Source organism: Rutidosis leptorrhynchoides, chromosome 1, assembly GCF_046630445.1.
Source record: "Rutidosis leptorrhynchoides isolate AG116_Rl617_1_P2 chromosome 1, CSIRO_AGI_Rlap_v1, whole genome shotgun sequence".
Lineage (NCBI taxonomy): Eukaryota > Viridiplantae > Streptophyta > Magnoliopsida > Asterales > Asteraceae > Rutidosis > Rutidosis leptorrhynchoides.
This window is the reverse complement of record NC_092333.1, coordinates 404,389,809-404,399,360: the sequence shown is the minus strand read 5'-3', so window position 1 is coordinate 404,399,360 and position 9,552 is coordinate 404,389,809.

The window sequence follows — 9,552 nt, the reverse complement described above, 5'->3', positions numbered from 1 at the left end:
TTCAAAACGGACACTTTTTAAAAAACGCTAAACACAACGACAGCCCGTATCTTCCTGCTCGCCGCAAGTTAAACTTTTCCGCCAGCACCGTTAGGCTCGAAATAATTTTATCCACAAAACAAAACTAACTACGTTCGAACCGGACAGATTTTAAAAAACACTAAAACTGCGTTAAATATGGGCCGTTTCCCCTTCTGTAAATAAAACTGCGTTAAATATGAATACGTCGGCCGAAAGCCCCGCCGCATCGCGCGGGCCGGCCCGGACTAGATATAATTAAAACAAGTATTTGGTTAGCGTGTTTCGCTGTGCGGGGAGCTTTTTTGCGTAGATAACTAACTATATGTTACAGTTAAAATAATTTAACATTAATGAGCCTAACATAACCCAGATGACAATAGTTATATGTTTAAGGGAAAAAATTAATAACAAACAAAATCTTATGCATATACAAAGAGCAACTTTCAAAATGAAAAAAAAAAAAAAAAAAAACGTTTCAGAGATCTATTTTTTAACGACGATTTTTTGGCTTCAGTAGATCATTTATTTCAATGACCCTCATCATTTGCACGTAACACACACGTTGGGGCGGAAACCCCAACCCGATCGACGGTACCCAAGAATCCATCCATTCGGGCAGTGTTCCGGGTAGAGGTCCGTGAACGAATTCGGTAAAACCTCCCTATAGGGTCAATATATACCACAATTATTGATGTTCAATTGGTTTAAAGAAAATCATGTCATCCTTAAGGATCGAACTCATGACCTCTCCTTATCCCATAACTCAAAGGACATGAGGAGAACTGTTGAGCTATGCCCGCAAGTTCGTTTGACAGATCCATTGAAAATAACAATTTATACTTGAAGATGTATGGAGTATTGAAGATGTATGGAGTATTGAATGTGGAATTTTGTAAATGTAAATTTAAATGTAATGTTCTTCATTTATGTCTAACAAGAAAATGATCGGCCCGCGCATTGCTGCGGCAACCGAATTAAAATTTCACATTTTAGTTTTTTTACTTAAAGAAAGACGAAGATTAGCTCAGTAAACAAAATTGATGTAAGCCTTAATGTAAATAAACATGAAAATTTCAATCCCATGATTCTTTTGATAGTTAAACATCGACTCCAACAATCTCACTAGAATTTCACCGTCGCTTAGCGAATCTTGAAAAGTTGATTACGCCCTGAAGTCAAGATACAATAATCGCTAGTGTGAATTGCATAGAAATCAAGATACAATAAGAGCACTTCCAATGGTTTCGCCTTAGTCCTCCAGGACTAGACGCCACCTCAGCGCCACACCAGCACTTCCTTCCCAGGACTAAACCCAGGACTAAACACTCCCAACAGTTACACCTTTCTTCCATATTTTTTTATTACTTTTTATTTTTTTCTAAACAATATTTATTAAAATAAAACTTAACTTTTATTAAAAATTAAAAACATTACAATAATTAAATTTAAAAATTACATTAAAATTTGAAAAGTAAAATTACATTAAAATTAAAAAAAAACTACTGTTCGTCTTCTTCTTCTACGTCATCTTCGTCTTCATCATCGATAATGTGATGCCCCGTACAAAACCATCGTGTACGAATCATCAACAACAGGATCATTACAAGGTCAAACACTATATGCATTTTCAAAACAAGTTTGCATTCAAGATAAAAGGTGACGTCATAACTAACGTCAAATGTTTTACATCAAAAGTATGCTTCTATGAACGGAAGCAAAGATAATAGTACGTGACCCTTATGTCGTTACAAATCATAGTTTCAAAAGTAATTAAGTTTGAATGCAAGATAAAGTAGTTCATGCGGTGACATCTCTAAAGCATCGGGTGTCTACAGCAAGACTAGTACACAGCGGAAGCAACCTTAAGCACCTGAGAAAAACATGCTTAAAAACGTCAACACAAAGGTTGGTGAGCTATAGTTTAAGTATAACAGTATGTAAGGTAGGCCACGAGATTTCAGTGCTACAAAGAACGTTTCAAAACAGTAAGATAAAGTATATGTTATCCGTGGGCACTTGGTAACTAACTTAACGTTTATACCCCCTGAAAGTACACTTGGCAAGTGCGTATGTTTACGAAGTATTAAACACTCGTTAAATGCTAGCGCGACTAGCCCGAGTGGGGATGTCAAACCCTATGGATCCATATCTAAGATTCGTGTTCACCGGTTCAAAAACCAATGACTAAACGTTACTGAGCTAAAGGGAATATTTATGCCGTTGTATAACTCACACATATATAAGTTTAAGTACTCGTGCCTAGTATGTAAAACGTAAAATGCGCATGTATTCTCAGTTCCCAAAATAGTTAAAGTAAAAAGGGAATGCTATAACTCACAATGATAAAGTAGCGGTAAGTAATGACTCGGGAAATAAGCAAGTGTGTAGGTCCGGAAAGTCCTCAACCTAAATCAAATAGTACTAAGTCAGTAAAACGTCCCAAAAGGTTTAAATGTATGTAAATAAGGTCTTAAAGGTCATCATCATTCATCATCAAACAAAAGGTGTAAAACAAGTTTCGTTCATGAAATAGTTTAAAACAAAGGCTGAGTTCGATCAGTCACCACGGCCTCTACACCTACTGAAATAAGGTGAGACCAGTGACCATGGCTACGTATATGAGTCCTTTAGTTGTGGTAAAAATCCCAGAAGCAAACTCGTCTTCGTTTGACCGTGGCGACGGTCTAAGTGTGAGTAGGTCAGAATTTTCAGCACAACGTTAAAAGGACATAGGGACGATCGGAGGGCCATAAATCCTAAACCGTAACTCGGATTAAGACGAGTCCTAAATGAAAAATTATCTAATCGAACAGAGCTATCAGAAAATCATCTTTACAGTAGCCCAGGTCGTATGGTTCAGACACAGAAACAGTAAAACAGTAGGTTCCGGGAGTTCTTGGTACTCGATGCTAATCACGGTCCTCATCCTTGATGCATATAGCTTCAAGTGTACAACTCGTTGATGTGTTTACATCATCTTGACCAATGTTTCACCATCATAACACTTGTATAAGTCCAAGACATGTAGCACAACTCATTTAAGTGTTGCAAGTGTTTTGATGAACCAAAGTTACATCAAAGTCTTAGATCCGACACATACATGAACTATAAAAGTAATATTAACCAAGTTTTGACTATTATGACACAAGTGTAAGTCTAAGACATGTAGCACAACTCACTTAAGAGTTGTATGAAGTTTGATGAACCAAAGTTACATCAAGGTCTTAGATCTAACACATACATGAACTTTAAAACTAATAATAAGTTGCAAACTTGAAAGTAAACTTATGAAATCAAGATCTTAAGTTGTAGAACATAGTTCTTAGTTAGATCTTGAAGATCCTAGACCCAAAAGTCTAGATCTAACATAAGTGTACAAAGTTATAGTTAAAGAAATCTTACTTACATGTTCTTGAACTTTCAAAGTTAACTTTAGTTCAAGAAAGTATGAGATCAAGACTAACTTGTAATACTTGACCATTTAAACCAACAAACATGAAATTAAAGTGCAAGTAAATGAAGTATTAAACTAAATAAACAAGTTAATAAGTTCATGGGTTTCATACTTTAAAGAGTCAAGCCTAAGTCTTGATCTTTAAGGAAGTAAACTTTAAAGTTTACCTCATGAATCACAAGTATGCTTTCAACACATGAACTTTGATCTTTTAAAACTTTAAATGTAGAGCATAAACTAGAAATTTTAAGCTCTCTTATGTTCTTATAAATACAAGATAAATGAAGAACAAACTAGCAAGTTTGATTCTTGATAATTAGTAAGTAACAAACAATAAGTAAGTAATTAAACAACAAGGAACAAGTAGACAACAAACAAATGATGATGATATTGATACGGTTTTTAGAAGGAAAGAAAGGGAAGAAAAGCTTCAAGTTACTTACAATATTTAGAGAGAATAAGAGAAAGAAATGAGAGAAAATGCAAGTATTGTGTGTGAGAGAAAATGAGAGTAAAATGTTAGTGAACTAATAAGAAAAATTGGAACAAAAACACCCTTGTTCTACTACCTAGGCTGACGGCCAAACAAGGAATCAAGGGAAAGAAATTGGTCCACTAGTCACTAGTATGTAAGGCTTAAAAGGTTGGTTAATAAGGGTGCATGCATGGGGAATATGTTGTAACTAGATTCTTTACAAAGTTAAACTAACTAGTTGATCCATAAAGTGATACTTACAAGTAAGAATGGGCTAGTTAGTTCATTAAGATGTAGGGTGGGCTTATAAGTCCACATTCAAGAGTCCATTAACATTAATCAAGCCCAATTTCAAGTAATTAATAAGTAAAAGTCCAATAACACTAATAAAGGCCCAAGTAATCAACTAATAACCTTAGTTAATCAAAATGATTAATAAAACTTAATCATGAATGTAAATAATACTCTAAAATATTATTCGTGATAGTTTCGTGTGTCACAAAGACGTTTCGGGCATTTAAAGTCAAGTACGGGCAATCATGGTAACAAGTAAATGTATATAAACAATACATTCATTTAATCACAAGTATTAATAATAAACATTATTAATAAATAAACGTTGAAAAATCCAGGGTCGTTACATTACCCACCTGTTAAAGAAAATTTCGTCCGGAAATTTAAGCTGAGGTAGATGGAAGAGTTGGGAAAAGGTGAGGATACTTTTGCATCATTTGATCCTCTCGCTCCCAGGTAAACTCAGGTCCTCGTTTGGCAGTCCATCGTACTCGGACGATCGGAATCTTGTTGTGTTTCAAAGTTTTGATCTCACGATCCATAATTTCAACAGGTTCTTCCACAAAGTGAGGTTTGTCATCAATTGTAAGTTCCTCAAGTGGTATGATAAGTTCGGGTGCAGCAAGACACTTCTTCAAGTTTGACACGTGAAAGGTAGGATGAACTGAGCTCAATTGTGCTGGTAGATCCAAACGGTAAGCAAAGGGTCCAACACGTTCCAAGATTTCAAAAGGACCAATGTATCGTGGGTTCAACTTTCCACGTTTTCCAAAACGAATCACACCTTTCCAAGGTGCAACCTTCAACATTACATGGTCACCGACGTTGAATTCAAAGTCTTTACGTTTACGATCGGCATAACTCTTTTGACGGTCACGAGCAGCCTTAAGTCTAGCTTGAATCTGAGCAATCTTCTCTGTTGTTTCATGGACTACCTCGGGTCCGGTGAGTTGCTTTTCGCCTACTTCGGCCCAACAAATAGGAGATCGGCACTTACGGCCATACAATGCTTCAAAAGGTGCGGCATTAATGCTCGAGTGGTAACTGTTGTTGTACGAGAATTCGGCTAACAGCAAATGCCTTTCCCAGGCCTTTCCGAAATCAATGACACATGCACGCAACATGTCTTCCAAGGTCTGAATAGTCCGTTCACTTTGCCCGTCGGTCTGTGGGTGATAAGTAGTACTCATGTCGAGACGGGTTCCCATGGCTTCTTGTAAAGAACGCCAAAATCTAGAAGCAAAACGGGGATCGCGATCTGAGATGATCGATAAAGGTACACCATGATGAGATACAACCTCTTTGATGTATAGTTGAGCAAGTCTATCCATCGTATCCGTTTCCTTCATAGCCAAGAAGTGTGCAGATTTAGTAAGTCGGTCAACAATAACCCAAATCGTATCGTATCCGCCCACCGTCTTTGGTAGCTTGGTGATGAAATCCATTGTTATCCTTTCCCACTTCCATTGTGGGATTTTCGGTTGTTGAAGCAATCCAGAGGGCCTCTGATGCTCGGCTTTAACTTTTGAACAAGTCAAACACTTACCAACATAAGTCGCAACGTCCTTCTTAAGATTCGGCCACCAATACTGTTCTTTAAGGTCGTGGTACATTTTTCCCGCCCCGAGATGAATCGAATATCTCGATTTGTGGGCTTCATCAAGTATAAGGTTCCGTAGATCTCCATAAAGAGGTACCCAAATTCTTCCGGCATAACATCGGAGTCCAGTCTCCCTAACCTCGAATCGAGAGACAAGTATGTTCAAATGTTCGTGAGATATGTTCTCCTTCTTGAGAGCCTCATCTTGGGCTACTCGGATCTGGCTGTTGAGATTTGAATGGATGGTTATGTTCAGAGCCCTAACACGAAGAGGTTCCATCCTCTCCTTTCTGCTTAAAGCGTCAGCTACAACATTGGCCCAGAAATTGGACTTCCTTCAGCCAAAATTCACACTTGGAGAATTTGGCGTAAAGTTACTCTTGTCTCAAGAGTTCAAGTACTAGTCGGAGGTGTTGCTCATGCTCTTCTTCGCTCTTAGAGTAGATGAGGATATCATCTATGAAGATGATAACAAACTTATCCAGGTATGGCTTGCAGACACGATTCATGAGGTCCATAAATACAGCAGGTGCGTTGGTCAATCCGTACGGCATCACGAGAAACTCATAATGACCATAACGGGTTCTGAATGCAGTTTTCATCACGTCACTTTCCTTCACCCTCAACTGGTGATAACCGGATCGCAAATTGATCTTTGAGTAAACGCTCGATCCTTGTGGTTGATCAAAAAGATCGTCAATGCGGGGAAGAGGATACCGATTCTTGATCGTCAATTTGTTGAGTTCACGGTAGTCGATACACATACGGAAGGATCCATCCTTCTTCTTCACAAACAACACAGGTGCGCCCCAAGGCGAGAAACTTGGTTGGATAAATCCACGGTCAAGTAGCTCTTGTAGTTGACTCTGTAATTCTTGCATCTCGGAAGGTGCGAGTCTATAAGGTGCGCGAGCTACAGGTGCTGCTCCTGGCACTAAATCAATCTGAAACTCTACTGCTCTTGGCGGCGGTAATCCAGGCAATTCTTCAGGGAAGACATCAAAAAATTCGTTCACAATTCGAACATCGTTCACGCTCTTCACCTCAGTTTCTACCATTTTCACATGCGCTAGGACAGCAAGACGTTCCTTCTTCATAATCTTTTATTCTTTCACGTAACTAATGAGGTTCAGCTTCGAGGTACATCTCTCTCCGTAAATGATCAGTGGTTCACCGTCTCCTCGCGGTATGCAAAGAGCTTTATCTCCACAGATAATATCGGCCTTTACCTTGGTCAACCAATCCATACTGACGATCACGTCAAAACTTCCCAATTTGATAGGTATAAAATCAATTTCGAAATCTGCACCAGCTATGTTGATAATAGCTCCTCGACTAATATGGTCAACTTTCTCAAGTTTTCCATTGGCGACCTCGACAAGCATACACTCTTTCAACGGGACTAATGACCAATTAATCTTATCGCAAAAATGTCTACATACATAACTTCTATCGGCACCAGTATCAAATAGGAAAGAAGCTAATAAGTTGTTGATAGTGAATATACCTGTCACCAAGTCGGGATTATCGCGTGCATCCCTTGCATTAAAGTTGAAAGCTCTACCACGGGGTGGTCCGCCCTCTTTTCGCTTGTTTGGACACGCATTTCTGAAATGGCCCGTCTGTCCGCATTCATAGCACTTTTTCGGTCCATTGGGGTTCGCCTTCACATTCAAAGTGGTAACCTTGCAGTCCTTCCCGATATGCCCAGTCCGTTGGCAATTTTCACAAACAACGTTACAATACCCAGTATAGTGCTTGTAGCACCTCTTGCATTGTGGTAGGGTTCCCTTGTAGTTCGGGTTTGAGTTGGTGTTCGGATTGGGGTTTCCACCGTTGTTGTTTCCTCTGAAACCCTTATGTCGCTTCGTCGGGTTTTGATCATAGGTCTTTCCCCTGTTGTTATCCCATTTGCGCTTCTCACTAGTACCCGCTTCAGACTTAGACTTCTCCGGTTCATCGATGATGATTTGATTCATTAAAGTATGCGCCATGCGCATCGCCCCCGGGACATTGGGTGGTTTGGACGAGGTGACGTTTACCTTAATGCTCTTAGGAAGTCCCCAGAAGTACCTTTCCATACGCTTGAATTCCAGGGTAACCATGGTAGGACACATCAGGGCTAGTTCCAAAAATCTAATGTTGTAACCATCAAGGTCGTTCCCAACGGCCTTTAACTGCATGAATTCCATCTCCATCTTCTGGATCTCGGTCCTAGGGCAATATTCCTCAATCAGGGCCCCTTTGAATTCCTCCCATGGGGTAGCAAATGCCTCATCAATACCTTTTTCTTGTGCCAATGTGTTCCACCACGTTAGCGTGCCATCAGACAGCGTGCATGAATCAAACTTGGTCTTATTCTCCTCTGAACAGTTACTAACTCGAAACATAGATTTTAACTTCTCGAACCATCTAGTGAGAACAACCGGTCCCTCTATTCCACTGAAGTTATGAGGTTTGCAGCTTTGGAACTCTTTGTACTTGCACCCATTACGAATAGGTTGAATAACCGGTGGCGGTGGAGCTTAGGGTTGCATTTCCGCAATGGCTGCGGCTACCCTTTCGGCAATCATCTCCTCGATTTGGGCTGCGGTAGGGGTTGATGTTTGTAGTGACCCGAACTTTTCCATGTTTATATATATTAATTGAGATTGATATTTACATGATTAAATGTTTTCAACATGTTAAGCAATCAAAATTGTTAAAACTTGATTAATTGAAATATGTTTCATATAGACAATTGACCACCCAAGTTGACCGGTGATTCACGAACGTTAAAACTTGTAAAAACTATATGATGACATATATATGGATATATATATATATATATATATATATATGTTAACTATATATATATATATATATATATATATATATATATATATATATATATAGTTAACATGATACTATGATAAGTAAACATATCATTAAGTATATTAACAATGAACTACATATGTAAAAACAAGACTACTAACTTAATGATTTTTAAACGAGACATATATGTAACGATTATCGTTGTAAAGACATTTAATGTATATATATCATATTAAGAGATATTCATACATGATAATACCATGATAATATAATAATTTAAAATCTCATTTGATATTATAAACATTGGGTTAACAACATTTAACAAGATCGTTAACCTAAAGGTTTCAAAACAACACTTACATGTAACGACTAACGATGACTTAACGACTCAGTTAAAATGTATATACATGTAGTGTTCTAATATGTATTTATACACTTTTTAAAGACTTCAATACACTTATCAAAATACTTCTACTTAACAAAAATGCTTACAATTACATCCTCGTTCAGTTTCATCAACAATTCTACTCGTATGCACCCGTATTCGTACTCGTACAATACACAGCTTTTAGATGTATGTACTATTGGTATATACACTCCAATGATCAGCTCTTAGCAGCCCATGTGAGTCACCTAACACATGTGGGAACCATCATTTGGCAACTAGCATGAAATATCTCATAAAATTACAAAAATATGAGTAATCATTCATGACTTATTTACATGAAAACAAAATTACATATCCTTTATATCTAATCCATACACCAACGACCAAAAACACCTACAAACACTTTCATTCTTCAATTTTCTTCATCTAATTGATCTCTCTCAAGTTCTATCTTCAAGTTCTAAGTGTTCTTCATAAATTCTACAAGTTCTAGTTACATAAAATCA